Here is a 15,488-nt window from a genome sequence, read left to right as displayed (position 1 = left end):
AATAATGGTAGGTATAAAATTATTCCTGAGAGCCAGGTGGTGGTGACGCATGCCTTTAATCCCAGCACTTGGGAGGCAGAGGCAGGTGGATCTCTGAGTTCGAGGCCAGCCTGGTCTACAGAGTGAGTTCCAGGACAGCCAGGGCTATACAGAGAAACCCTGTATCGGAAAAAACCAAAAAAAAAAAAAAAAAAAAAAAAAAAAAAAAAAAAACCCAAAAAGAAAAACTATTCCTGAGTTGATTGAAAGTGGAATTATAAACATTTTCTGATAAACTTGAAGATTTACATGGAAAATATTTCTGGTAAAATTCAAGAAATAAAAAGACTAACACATTAAAATTGATTATTTCATGGAAAATGTTATATATAAAATGGTAGATATAAAAACTCTTTCTAAATTAATCAAATGTGGAATTAGAAACTTTTGTGATAAAATCAAAGATTTACATTGAAAATATTTCTGATAAAATATAGGAGGTATATAGAAAGACATTAAAATTGAAGGTATGAAAAATAATGCAGATAAAATGGTAGACATAAAACATTACTAAATTAATTAAAAGAGGAATTATAAACATTTTCTGATAAAATTGAAGATTTACATGAGAAATATTTCCTTAGTCTATGTCTTTTTATTGGGGAGTTGAGTCCATTTTTGTTAAGAGAAATTAGAGAATAGTGATTATTGCTTCCTGTTATTTTTGATGTTATTTTTATGTTTGTGTGGATATCTTCTTTTGGGTTTGTTGGAAGAAGATTACTTTCTTGCTTTTTCTAGGGTGTAGTTTCCCTCCTTGTGTTGGTATTTTCCATCAACTATCCTTTGTAGGGCTGGATTTGTGGACAGATACTGTGTACATTTGGTTTTATCATGGAATATCTTGGTTTCTCCATCTATGATGATTGAGAGTTTTGCTGGGTATAGTAGCCTGGTCTGGCATTTGTGTTCTCTTAGGGTCTGTATGAGATCTGCCCAGGATCTTCTAGCTTTCATCATCTCTGGTGAGAAGTCTGGTGTGATTCTGATAGGTCTGCCTTTATAAGTTATTTACCCTTTTCCCTTACTGCTTTTAATATTCTTTCTTTGTTTAGTGAATTTGGTGTTTTGATTATTATGTGCTGGGAGGACTTTCTGTTCTGGTCCAGTCTGTTTGGAGTTCTGAAGGCTTCTTGTATGTTCATGGGCATCTCTTTCTCTAGGTTAGGGAAGTTTTCTTCTACAATTGTCTACAGGTTGTGTCCTGGAGTTCCTGGATGTTTGGGGTTACCAGCTTTATGTATTTTGCATTTTCTTTGACTGTTGAGTCAATGTTTTCTATACTATCCTCAGCACCTGAGGTTCTTTCTTCTATCTCCTGTATTCTGTGGTTGATGCTTGCATCTATGACTCCTGAATTCTTTCCAAGATTTTCTATCTCCAGAGATATCTCACTTTGTGATTTCTTTATTGTTTCTACTTCCACTTTTAGATCCTGGATGGTTTTGTTCAGTTCCTTCACTTGATTGTTTGTGTTTTCCTGTAATTCTTTAAGGGATTTCTGTGTTTCTTCTTTAAGGGCTTCTGCCTGTTGACCCATGATCTCCTGTATTTCTTTAAGGGTTTTGTGTGTTTCTTCTTTAAAGGCTTCTACCTGTTGACCAGTGATCTCCTGTATTTCTTTAAGGGATTTTTGTGTTTCCTCTTTAAGGGCTTTTACTTGTTGACCGGTGTTCTGTATTTCTTTGAGGGAGTTATTTAAGTCTTTCTTTAAGCCCTCTATCAGCATCATGAGATACGATTTCAAATCCAATTTTTGATTTTCCTGTGCGTTGGGGTATCTGGGACTTGCTGTGGTGGGAGAACTGGGTTCTGATGTTGCCATGTGGCTTTTGTTTCTATTGGTAGGGTTCTTGTGCTTGCCTTTTGACATCTGGTTATCTCTGGTGCTAGTTGGTATTGTTGTCTCTGGCTGAAGTCCTTACTCATCTGAGTTCAAATGTGAAACCACTGCTGGGAGATCTCTCTCTTCTGGTGGCCTATGCACAGAAGGCTGTGGAGTTTCCTGGCTCCCTGGCACAAATGGTGGTGGGAAGACTCCTGTCCTAGCTGCTCTGTTGATCTTAGGCCCTGTGTGCTCCTAGCTGGATCCCCTCCAGAGAGAAGGTGGAGATCTCACCTCTGCGCTCAAAAGTGAAAGCGCTGCTGGGAGATCACTGTCTCCTGGCAGGCTCAGAGAAGGCTGTGGAGTTTCCTGGCTCCCTGGTGCAAATGGCAGCAGGAAGCCTGGTGATCTTGTTTTTAAATCTGAAAAAAAAAGTGAAATAAACTCAAGGCGAGGCAGCTCTAAGTTATTGCCCAACTCTGTCTACTTTATTCCACATTCAATATGGTAGCTTCACCAAAGTGAGCTGTGACCCTCTCTTCCCTCTCTTTATGTCCCACCCAATAGGATCTTTAAAAATATTCTACCTGTATCTACCTTTGCCAGAAATTACCTTTTCTCCTAAAACAATCCACCCCTCCTGCTCATTCCTTAAAACCCTCCCTTGTGGAAATATACTCTTGCTGTTACCTACCTTTTCCAGAGATATAGAAAAAATTCCTTGCTCATTATCCCACAAGAAAGCATACTGCTGTGTTTTCATGCATATAGTGGCTACATTCATACACACACACACACACACACACACACACTCTTGTATCTGGAGGCCACAAGTTGATGTTGAGTATCTTATTCAATCTGCCATCACCTTATTTATTAAGACAGAGTCTTCCCACTTATTTGGATAGACTGACTGGCTAGCAAGCTCCAGGGACCCTTTTTATTTCAACATTGGGATAAGGGTATAATATATATCAGTGGCTGGCTTTTTACAGGCTTCTGAAGATTAAATTCAAGCTTGAATGGCAAACATTTTTACCATCTGGGCTACATCCCCAGCCCTACATCCTATTATTCTGGTTTCAGTGTGAGCCATCTATCCAAATCTCCTGAGCAAGATGTGGTTCTCAGAAAGCTTGGAGCTCATTCATTTCCCTGCCTTACTCTCCTGAACAGTGGTGAATGGCAGCAGGACACTGCAGCATGAATAGTGGAGTGGATCTCATGAAGCTAGGGAGAGATAGCACTGCAAACAAAGGGATCCATGGAACAAGATAATGTCAGTAGGGGCTAAGTCAGCAGGGTTACAAAAAGGCCCCTTCATGGAGATGTGAGGCTACAGATGTCAGGCTGTCAGGAATTTGCAGTGGTGGAAGATGCTGCATTTGTATCTCATAGCTGTCAATGTGTGAGTGACTGAGTGTAGGGTGTAGGCAGAGAGATGTCTGGCTCTGATCATCAGTAGAATTATAACTTTGGGTGACCTAAAACTAACACTGGAATGTTGACCAGTCACTCCCTACCATTAAAAGACTAAGGCTTCCTTTGACTGGGATGCTTGTCACATTTTTCTGTCATGCTGAACTTGAAAAATCCAAGTCAAGCAGGGCCAGATAGAAAGCACATGGGTGATTAGTGCAAATCACTACAGAAAGTACCTGCTCACTCATTACTCCAATCCCCTCGGTTCTAAGGCTTAGAGGAGTGTGACCCAGCATGCTAACCTTCCAAGTGGAACATGGAACTTCAAGACTGTTAATCAGTTGACTTCATCTCTCTGGGTACCCCGAGGAGGAGAGATTCTTTGTTATACAAGACACAGTCTTCAGTAATTGTAGCTGTCGATAAAGTTCAAATGAGATTTTCCTCCCTTAAGTATGGTATGGAGACTCAGGCACAAATAGATGAAGGCAGAGTCAGGTTATATGTGGACTGTAGCAATTGCTGAGGTGGGTGTGAAAGAAAACACAGAGAATGGAACAGTGAGGTATGGGAGTAGATAGGAAGCAGGTGTCTTAGAAGCAGGTGGCTCTGGTTTTGAGACATAGCTCCAAAACTACCCAGTAAGAGACTTTATGCAGGGTCCGTGTGAGCCTCAGTGTTCCCATCTATGAAATAAGATGGTCTCATACCAGGCTTAAAGAGCCTTCATAGGGATTAAATTGCTAAGTGTACATCATGCATAATAAAATAATTGAAAATTCACTTGTTTTAGTTACTGTTCTGTTTCTGTGAAGAAACACCAAGATCAAGGCATCTTATAACAGAAAACATTGATGGCTTACAGTTTCAGAGGGTTAGTCCATGGTCAGTGTGGTAGAGAGCATGGTGTAAGGCAGGCAGGCATGGCACTGGAGCTAAGAGATTTTATCTTGATGTGCAAACACTAAGCAGAGAGGAATAGGGAAGTGGACTGGGAGATGGGAGAGAGAGAGAGAGAGAGAGAGAGAGAGAGAGAGAGAGAGAGAGAGAGAGAGAGAGAGAGAGAGGCCTGGATTTGAAACCTCAAATCCCATTTCTAGTAACACACTTCCTATAACAAGACCACACCTCCTAATCCTTCCCAAACAGTTTCACTAACTGGATAATAAGTAGTCAAATCTATGAGCTTATAGGGACCATTCTTTTGGTTACCAGTTTAGTAATTAAGATGTCACACATGATAAACAGGTGAATTATCAAAAATGGAGAGGAGGAAGGTAAGGAAGGCAGAGGAAGAGAAGTAAGCAGAATAATGTCCATGAAAGAAGAGATCTTGCAGTTAGACAGGCTGGGGTCAGAAAATCAGCTCTCCTATGTATTAGGTGGAGAAGTTACTTCTGTTTTGCTCAGTTTAGTCTTTATCCGTCCACCCCTATCCCTGTATGTCTTTTAGTCTTCTGTGAGCATCCCACTCATTGTGCCTTCTCCCACCCTCTAGATGGCCTGCTATAGAGAGGTGGTGTTGAAAGAACACATTTCTTGAATGGAGGTACAGATACTATCTTTGTAATCCAGGTCTTATTTTTAGAATTAGCACAGCAGCCCATAGCTGGATTCTGAGCACATGGTGAGTAAACATTTGTTAGTGCTAGATGGATGATCTTGCTTGAATGTGCATTCCCAAGTTCATATTTGTAAACCTAGTTCTCAGGACAATAGTGTTGGGAGGTGGGCTCTTTATTTTGCAAGGGATTCATGTACCATCATGGGAGAGAATTATTCTATAGTATTGGTATAGAAGTGAAGAAGTGAGTTTGGCTCATTTCTTTCTTTGCCATGCACTCTATTTCCCTTCTGCCTTCTATTGCGGGATGATGTAGTAATGTCATTGACAGACATTGGTCACTTCATGTTGGAGTTCTCACACTCAGTAACTCTAAGGAATAAATCTCTGTTATTTATAAGTTACCAAGGCTCATGTATTCTGTGAGAGCAGTGTAAAACAGACCAAAACAATGGATGATTAGCAAGGTTTCTGAGTTATCTATAGTTAGGTACATATGCCACTGACACAAGGCATGCCTGCTGGGCAAACAGGTATATATTTCACTACTTCTATGTGGATATTTTGTATATGTTAAATGACTTTCTTATATGTGCTCAGTAGCATTATGGAAAAATTTGTACTGAATGGTCCCTAGTAATTTCTTTGAGGATGTGGTTTCTACTTTTTAATAATTCATGCATATATATTAAGTTCTTTCATCCTGACTTTAAAACTTTATTTATCAAAGGATCCATTGTTTTTTTTTTTTTTAAATGTGAATTGACTAAAAGGAAAGACCCTTAACTGAGAATGTCACCGCAGGTATCTCCTCCTTAAAATGGCTACTAATCAAAGTGTTTTTCCAGGTTCACCCCAAAAGGCATGCAGAGGCCACTGAAAGTATGGTCTGTAAGGTCCAGGCCTCATCTGGAACCAGTATCAGAATTTAATGACATCATCCTGTGGCGCTGACCATTTAGGCAGGCTCCATGTAAGAGTTCTGTGGCGCGGAGGCTTGCACTAAAGTTCAGAACGCTGCTGAGCCCAGCAATGTGGGCCCACGTCTGAGTTCTGCAAGGACGCCATTGAGGGAAGAGGGGAAGGAGAAGCCTGAGCTGGAGCAGGGTCCCTGGGTGGTGGAGATGCTGGCATGGGAGAAGTTGACACATAGGCTTCAGGTGTTGAGTGTTGCCAGCCCAGGAGGGCCACAGATGCTCCGGGAGCAGAGCTGGGGCAGGGCAGGGCTGTGAAAGCCTGTTGAAACCCAGATGATGTCCTCACAGGCCACACCCAGATGCTACATGTGGAGATGCAGAATTTGAACTCTCTATGCTGGCTTTCTGCCTCATTTTGGTATGGTCTTTTTTTTTTTCTTTTCTGTACTGTTATTCCTCCATTTTAGGATAGCAGTGTTTATTCTGTGCCATTGTATATTGGAAATATGCAAGGTTCTCTTAACCATACAGACTTTCACAGTCAGGTATTGCCTTGAGCATCAATAAAGACACTGAATTTTGTTTCTGAACAATGTTAGAACCTTTAGGACTTTAGAGAATGTTACACCTGAACTAAATGCGTTCACCCCCACGGCATGACCATGGACTTTTGAGACTAGGGATGGAAGTCTGTGATTTAAAATAATGCTTCTGGGTATCAGATTGTCTGGGGATGGCTATATGATGATTAATCTTCATTGACCACCTGCCTGCATTCACAGTCCCATGGGAGACACATATGGGTGGACTTATGAAGGAATTTTCAAGGAGATTTAATGGATTATGAGAGATCTACCCCGAATGTGGGTGTCTCTTCTCATGGATGAGAGTCCCAGACTGAATATAAGGGACAAAGGCTGAACATTTCCGTTTCAATGTTTGCTGGCCTGTAGCACAGGTCATGCCTGTTGCTGCACCTTCTGTCCCATGGTGGTAACATTCCTCTGAACCATGAGCCAAAGTAAGCTTCCCTCATTTGTGTCAGTGATGGGAGAAGTAACTAATACAAATATTATGCCACAGAGGAGGCTAATAAATACTCACATTGCCAGTTAACCTGGCTTTTGAGACAAGGCACAGATACATAGACACTTTTTATAATGACAGCCACTCATTTGATATGGATAATGAATTGGCTGCTAATTCATGCCCATGTTTCCCACCTGTCCCAAGACTTATCCCGAGATGTTGTCTTCTAATTTCCCAGCTGTTCTACTTTGAAATGCTCTCTTCCTTGAAGTCCCAGTCTGCTCCCTTCTCTTGTACATTGTGTATATTCTTGGTGAGTTTTTGGTAATTTTATTGGTTGATCATCTTTGAGACTTTATACATCCATTATAATTTGCTCCACAATCTCCTCAGATGACATGTCGAAGGGAGCAGTGGGATGATTATGGTTAACAAAGATGTATTGTGTTTTTGAGGATTGCTAAGATCATAGATTCTCCTTTCTTCTGTTCATGAAACTCAGGGCCTTACACATGCTAAGCAGCTGCCCTACCACAGAGCCACATCCCTATCCCTGAGAGAAGGTTTTACAAAGTCTCTCTGCAGATGGTGATAAACACAGGAGGCAAAGCGTGCCTGTCAGTGTGGCTTGGGCATTTCACAACATCACCTTGCTCATATGAGTATGCATCATCTTTGATTTTACAATTTAAAGTATCAGCTAAAAACTCCCTCAGAAATCAATGCCTGACTCTGATTCTTAAATATCTCTCACTAACTTACTGGTTTCCTCAAGTGTCATAGTGCTGCTCTTTGATGTCATCTCCATGGATACAGACTTGAACTCTGAGATTTCATTAATTTGGTCTGGATATTTTAACTCATTTACAACCATGTCTTTTTTTATTGCTTTTATTCATCTCTGAGTCTAGATTTCTCTTTCTTCAGTCTATCTATCTATCTATCTATCTATCTATCTATCTATCTATCTATCTATCTATCTATCTATCTATCTATGTGCCTGTCTCTCAGTCAGTCAGTCTGTCTGTCTGTCTCTCTGTCAATCTGTCCGTCTGTCTGTCTATCTATCTATCTATCTATCTATCTATCTATCTATCTATCTATCTATCTATCTAATATCTGACATGCCAGTATTTCTTGACTCTGCTTCCTGACTGCAGAATCCATGTGACCAGCTGCCTATTGCTCCTGTAGCCATGACATTTCTACCATGAGGGACCATGAGCCAAGAGAAATCCTTTCTTCCCTAAGTTGCTTTTGTCAGGTATTTTATTGCAGTTACAGATGAATAGCTAATTCAGAAGACCTTTTATTGCAACAGCATTGTGATTCTAATTCAGAGCTCTTTGCTTTTTAAATATTGGCAAATTGCTCTAGGATGCACACCTTACCCACTACATTCTAGATATTTGCTGCCCTTTTTTTTTCTGTTTCTTGATTATGCATCCCTTCTTAGATGTCCTAAAAGGTTTTAAGCAAATCCCTTGCCTGGGCTGATGCTTGCTTGGTCTCATTCTCCCCTCCCCTGTTCTTCCCTCCCCTCCCCTCTCCTCTCTACTATCCACTCCTCTCCTCTCCTCCCTTCCCCTCCCCTTCTTCCTTCCCTCCCCTCCCCTTCTCCCCTCCCTCCTCTCCCCTTCACCTCTCCCCTCCCCTTTTCCCCTCCCTCTTCTCCCCTTCTTCTTTCCCCTCCCTTTTCTCCCCTCCCTCCCCTCTCCTCCCCTCCCTTGTCTTTTCCTCTTTTTCCCTCCAATCATCTCACTCCTCTCCCTTCTCTTCTCCTTTTTTCTCCTTCCTTTACTTCTCCCTCTTCCTATCTCCTGCTCTCCTCTTCTTCCTCCTTACTCCTCTTCCCTTTTATCCTCCCCATCACAGTTTTCACATTTAAGAGAAACTAGCCTCAAACTCGTCCTCTGCCTCTATTTCTAAAGCTATAGGAAGAAAGCTCTGTACCACTATGCCCTGGTTCATGTAATAAATATTCAGTTCCTTTTATAAAGTTAATACTTGTCTGTGGTAGAGAATTTAAAGCTACTTTGCATTTCTGAATGGTGGAGAACTGGCCCTGAGTCAGGAGAATTACCTCATTTTTTCATTATACAGAGGAGCCAGAGGTAATTTCAGGGAACCTCTACTGTCTGACACTAGGTTCATGTCTGTGTCATGTGATGTTATAACCAATGTTGCATTTCCATGTGAAAGAATCCTTTGTGACTGTCCCACGAAATGGACTCAGATTTGTCCTTTCAATGGTGTCCTTTGCCTTACAGAAACTTTGTAATCTTATGAGGTCTCGTTTGTCAATTCTTGATCTTAGAGCATTAGCTATTGGTGTTCTATTCAGGAAATTTCCCCCTGTGCCCATATCCTCAAGCGTCTTCCCCAGTTCCTTTTCTATTAGTTTCAGTGTATCTGGCTTTATGTGGAGGCCCTTGATCCACTTGGAGTTGAGCTTAGTACAAGGAGATAAGAATGGATCAATTCTCCATCCTTGTCTCCTTGTACTAAGCTCAAATCCAAATGGATCAAGGACCTCCACATAAAGCCAGACACTCTGAAGCTAATAGAAAAGAAACTGGGGAAGACCCTTGAGGACATCGGTACAGGGAGAAAGTTTCTGAACAGAACACCAATAGCGTATGCACTAAGATCAAAAATTGACAAATGGGACCTCATAAAATTGCAAAATTTCTGTACGGCAAAGGACACCATCAAAAGGACAAATCGGCAACCAACAAATTGGGAAAAGATCTTCACCAATCCTACATCAGATAGAGGGCTAATATCCAATATATATAAAGAACTCAAAAAGTTAGACTCCAGAAAACCAAACAACCCTATTAAAAAATGGGGTACAGAGTTAAACAAAGAATTCTCAACTGAAGAACTTAGGATGGCGGAGAAGCATCTTAAAAAATGCTCCACTTCATTAGTCATTAGGGAAATGCAAATCAAAACAACCCTGAGATTTCACCTTACACCAGTCAGAATGGCTAAGATTAAAAATTCAGGAGATAGCAGGTGTTGGAGAGGGTGTGGAGAAAGAGGAACACTCCTCCACTGCTGGTGGGGTTGCAAATTGGTACAACCACTCTGGAAATCAGTCTGGCGGTTCCTCCGAAAACTGGGCACCTCACTTCCAGAAGATCCTGCTATACCACTCCTGGGCATATACCCAGAGGATTCTCCACCATGTAATAAGGATACATGCTCTACTATGTTCATAGCAGCCCTATTTATAATTGCCAGATGCTGGAAAGAACCCAGGTATCCCTCAACAGAAGAGTGGATGCAAAAAATGTGGTATATCTACACAATGGAGTACTTACTATTCAGCCATTAGAAACAATGAATTCATGAAATTCTTAGGCAAATGGATGGAGCTAGAGAATATCATACTAAGTGAGGTAACCCAGACTCAAAAGGTGAATCATGGTATGCACTCACTAATAAGTGGATATTAACCTAGAAAACTGGAATACCCAAAACATAATCCACACATCAAATGAAGTACAAGAAGAAAGGAAGAGTGGCCCCCTGTTCTGGAAAGACTCAGTGAAGCAGTATTCGGCAAAACCAGAAAGGGGAATTGGGAAGGGGTGGGTGGGAGGACAGGGGGAGAGAAGGGGGCTTGCGGGACTTTCGGGGAGTGGGGGGGCTAGAAATGGGGAAATCATTTGAAATGTAAATAAAAAATATATCGAATAAAAAAAAAAGAATGGATCAATTCGCGTTCTTCTGCATGCTGACCTCCAATTGAACTAGCACCATTTGTTGAAAAGGTTATCTTTTTTTCCATTGGATCTTTTCAGCTCCTTTGTCAAAAATCAAGTGACCATAGGTGTGTGGATTCATTTCTGGGTCTTCCATCCTATTCCATTGATCCAGTTGCCTGTAACTGTACCAATACCATGCAGTTTTCAGCACTATTGCTCTGTAGTATTGCTTGAAGTCTGGGATATTGATTCCCCCAGAAGTTCTTTTACTGTTGAGAATAGTTTTAGCTATCCTGGGATTTTTGCTATTCCATATGAATTTGAGAATTGCTCTTTCTAACTCTATAAAGAACTGAGTTGGGATTTTGATAGGGATTGCATTGAATCTGTATATTGCTTTTGGCAAGATGGCCATTTTAACTATATTAATCCTGCCAATCCATGAGCATGGAAGATTTTTCCATTTTCTGAGGTCTTCGATTTCCTTCTTCAGATACCTGAAGTTCTTGTTGTACAGATCTTTCATTTGTTTGGTTATTCACACCAAGATACTTTATATTGTTTGTGGCTATTGTGAAGGGTTTCATTTCCCTAATTTCTTTCTCAGCCTGCTTATCTTTTGAGTATAGGAAGGCTACTGATTTGCTTGAATTGATTTTATAACCAGCCACTTTGCTGAAGTTATCAGCTGTAGGAGTTCTCTGGTGGAGCTTTTTTTTTTGTCACTTAATTATGCTATCATATCATTGGCAAATAGTGATAGTTTGACTTCTTCCTTTCCAATTTGTATCTCTTTGACCTCCTTATGTTGTCTAATTGCTCTAGCTAGAACTTCAAGTACTATATTGAAAAGATATGGAGAGAGGGGGCAGCCTTGTCTAGTCCCTTATTTTAGTGGGATTGCTTCAAGTTTCTCTCCATTTAGTTTGATGTTGGCTACTGGTTTGCTGTATATTGCTTTTACTATGTTTAGGTATGGGCCTTGAATTTCTGTTCTTTCCAAGACATTTAGCATGAAAGGATGCTGAATTTTGTCAAATGCTTTTTCAGCATCTAATGAAATGACCATGTGTTTTTTTTTTCTTCGAGTTTGCTTATGTAGTGGATAGGCAATCAACAAATTGGGAAAAGATCTTCACCAACCCTACATCCGACAGAGGGCTAATATTCAATATATACAAAGAACTCAAGAAGTTAGACCTCAGAAAATCAAATAACTCTATTAAAAATGGGGTACAGTGTTAAACAAAGAAATTTCACCTAAAGAACTTCAGATGACTGAGAAGCACCTTAAGAAATGTTCAACATCATTAGTCATTAGGGAAATGCAAATCAAAACAACCCTGAGATTTCACCTCACACCAGTCAGAATGGCTAAGATTAAAAGCCTAGGAGACAGCAGGTGTTGGCGACAATATAGAGAAAGAGGAACACTCCTCCACTGCTGGTGGGATTGCAAGATGGTATTACCACTCTGGAAATCATTCTGGCGGTTCCTTAGAAAACTGGGCACAACATTTCTGGAGGACCTTGCTATACCACTCCTGGGCATATATCCAGAGGACTCCCCAGCATGTAATAAGGATACATGCTCCATTATGTTCATAGCAGCCCTATTTATAATAGCCAGAAGCTGGAAAGAACCCAGATGTTCCTCAATGGAGGAATGGATTAAAAAATGTGGTATATATCCACAATGGATTAATATTCAGCCATTAGAAACAATGAATTTATGAAATTCTTCGACAAATGGATGGAGCTGGAGAATACAATCCTAAGCGAGGTAACCCAGTCTCAAAAGATCACTCATGGTATGTATTCACTGATAAACAGATATTCGCTTAGAAGCTTGGAATACCCAAGACACAATCCACATATCAAATGATGTCCAAGAAGAAGGAAGGAGTAGCCCCTGGTTCTGGAAAGGCTCAGTGCAGCAGTGTAGGGGAATACCAGAACAGGGTAGTGGGAAGGGGTGGATGGGGGAACAGGGGGAGGGAAGAGGGCTTATGGGACTTTCGGCGAGGGAGGATCAAGGAAATGGGAAATCATTTGAAATGTAATTAAAGAATATATTGAATAAAAATTTCACTCACAAAAAAAGAGAGAAAGAAATGGACTCAGGAATAACACTGCAAATGGCAGGTTGTTCTTCAAGCTCTTGGTACCATTGTGAAATTATCTTTCCAAGACAACAGTTCCACGTTGTTGGAAGCAAGTGGAAGGGTCTCTTGGTTTAAATACATCTCTCGCTAAGAGTTCTCTCACAGTAAATAGGCCTAATAGTTAAGACATCACTTATTGGCACTGTTATGATGACTTCCCCGTTAGACTCCTCTGCTGTTTCTGCTACATTGACATTAATGAGAGCACATAATCAACATTGGATTTCAAACAGGGATAAGGAAAGAGGAAGGAAGATTCTCCTTGGAGGAAATGAAACAAAATTGTGACTGTTTCCTTGACTTCTTTTGTTTTTTGCGCTTTCTTTGTTTCTTTGAGATAGGACCCTGATATATAACCTAGGGCTCAAACTTTCCATCCTCCAGCCCTGCCTTCTCATTATAGGATTGCAGGCATATAAGAGAATACCTGCTTGCTTAGTTCTGCCTGGCTATCTATCTACTATCTACTATCTACTATCTACTATCTATCTATCTATCTATCTATCTATCTATCTATCTATCTATCTATCTATCTATCCACGTATCTATGCATCTACTTATGTACTTATATACTTATGTATGTTTGTATGTATGTATCATCTTGTATCATCTATTATATGTATGTATGTATGTATGTATGTATGTATGTATCTACCTAGTGTGTATATTGCTGCTTCCCCCCCTCTCTCTGTGTATGTGTGTGTGTGTGTGTGTGAACACACCCATTCACATACATGTGGAGGGCAGAGGTATCTTCCTCTGTTGCTCTCCACCTTAATATTTTTTAAGTACAGGCTCTCACACTGAATATGAAGAATTCACTCTTGGGTAGGCTGGCTGGATATCGAGCTCCCAGGATATGCCTATCTCTGCCTTTCAATGCTGAGATTTACAGCTATGTCTTACCGTGTCAGGCTTTTTACATGCGTGTTGGCGAGGCTACAAGAGGAGTCAGCTGAGATCCCTAGTGCTGTCAGAGTATGACCACAATCACCACCAAGGTCAGAGCTGGAGAACTGGAAGCTATTTCATACTCTGTGGCAATGGCAATAAATAAATAAATAAATAAATACTAAATAAATAAATAAAAAATAGAAGAAAGACAAGCACGTCACAACGCAAGGAAGAATTAAGTCCTGAATGACTGGCTTCAACATGCCTACCATCTCCACCCTAAAATGGCACAAAAAATAGATAACCACACCCTAAAGACTACTTTTGGTGTAAAACAGGTAACTGATGGGCTAGGATGGGAACAGGACATGATGAGAACAGGTCATGACGATCTGTCTAAAAATGTCCCTTTCACACGGGTGTGTGCATGCTTCTGAGCAGATAGGAGCGGGACACCAGGGTTCAATGCATGGGAAGTCACAATTTCATCTGGGGACTGGATACAGATTTTACAAAGGGCCCACATGTTCCCAGTTTCCACTTGCAGCCTGGCATCTCTGAGGGGCTCCTTCCCAACCCACGCACACAGCTAAAATGGACCTTTCCTGGACTGGGATTTCTGCTGTAAATCTGAAATGGTAAATACCTCAACGCCAAGTCATCCTTAGCCTGGAGGTCTAATGTGGTATTTATCAACTCTCGCATCTCCAATGTACAACATTAAAAGGTACACTAAATTCTGAAATGCTGCAAAATAGTTTAAAATGAATGATTGTACAGTATTCATTTATGCTTGAAATTCCAGCCCTAGACCAAGCTTATGTCTGCCTGCACTGATGCTCTTGCCATCCAGCAGGGCTGACAGCGTCAGTTTGCTACCTGGCTTTAGGGTCTGAGTGTACCCTAAGCCAGTCAGGCTGGAGTTGTTCACTTTGGCTGAACAGTAGGCACCAGGCTCACCTGTTAGTTGGCTGCTATTCCAAAATGAGCGTTACTGTTTCCTGTAGTTCAGGCAAGATTGACAGCAATCTCCAACTTCTTGTTCAACTTTTGGTAAATGGAGCTACCAAACTCTGCCCTGTCATTCAGGTTAGTATGAAGCTGGCATTCCTCTGTCTTGTAGAAAACTGCGAAGTTGCTCTGGGTCACTCGGGACTTCGAGGTATCGAAATTCATCTGGTATCCAGCCAGTCAAGCCTCACAGTCAAGCACCAGACCATCCTAGATTGAGGGCCCAGAGATGTCAAAGTCCACCTCACAGCCAAGGTTGATATGCTTCCTCTTGTACTGTCTTAATTTTAGCATGATTTCCCTCAGCGTTAGGCAAGAAAGATGAACCAAAGGTCAGCTTCAGTCCATGATCAAGCTGGTCTTCTGCAGCGATCTCAGTGTCCGTGTCCCACATCTCTGCAAATGTTAGCCCACACTCGCTCCATCTGGACTTGGTTTCCAGACTGCCATTCCCTTTACAGCAGAACCCGAGCTGGTAAATTCCAAAACCATTCTCGGACTTTGTTTTCAAAATAAGTTTTATTAAGCCAAAGCCATAGCCCTTGGTGAAGACATCCCTGGCGGACTTGCCAAGATCAGTGTATGTGGGAAGCACAGCCATGTTCTCGGAAGTGGTGGTCATGGGAGCAGTGGCAGCTATATGTGTTCCTTAATGATGGGTCTGCGTTCTGATAAATGTACTGCAGAAATTCTGTCCCCACATAAACACACCTCTATAACCTTAGATTAGGATAATCCACTATGCAGTCTAGCCTTTTTCTTCTAGTGCCAAGAAGCAGGACACAGCATGAAATCAAACAGAGCACCAGAGGAAATGATGTATATTGAGAGATGGCGTGGACTTGAGACACATGCAGGTAGCTGTTGGTTTAGTTCAGCACTGTTTACAGGAGCCCCGAGTAAGGG

At 41.2% G+C, this 15,488-nt stretch overlaps 1 pseudogene; it reads right to left on the bottom strand.

Moving 5' to 3' along the window:
- Positions 1–14,358: 14,358 nt before the first annotated feature.
- LOC127679351 (voltage-dependent anion-selective channel protein 1-like) lies at positions 14,359–15,183 on the bottom strand (annotated as a pseudogene).
- Between the last annotated feature and the right edge of the window lie 305 nt (positions 15,184–15,488).

Source organism: Apodemus sylvaticus, chromosome 1 (genome assembly GCF_947179515.1).
Source record: "Apodemus sylvaticus chromosome 1, mApoSyl1.1, whole genome shotgun sequence".
In the NCBI taxonomy this organism is placed as follows: domain Eukaryota; kingdom Metazoa; phylum Chordata; class Mammalia; order Rodentia; family Muridae; genus Apodemus; species Apodemus sylvaticus.
Note: the sequence above shows the minus strand (reverse complement) of the source record. Positions and strands in the feature narration are given on the sequence as shown.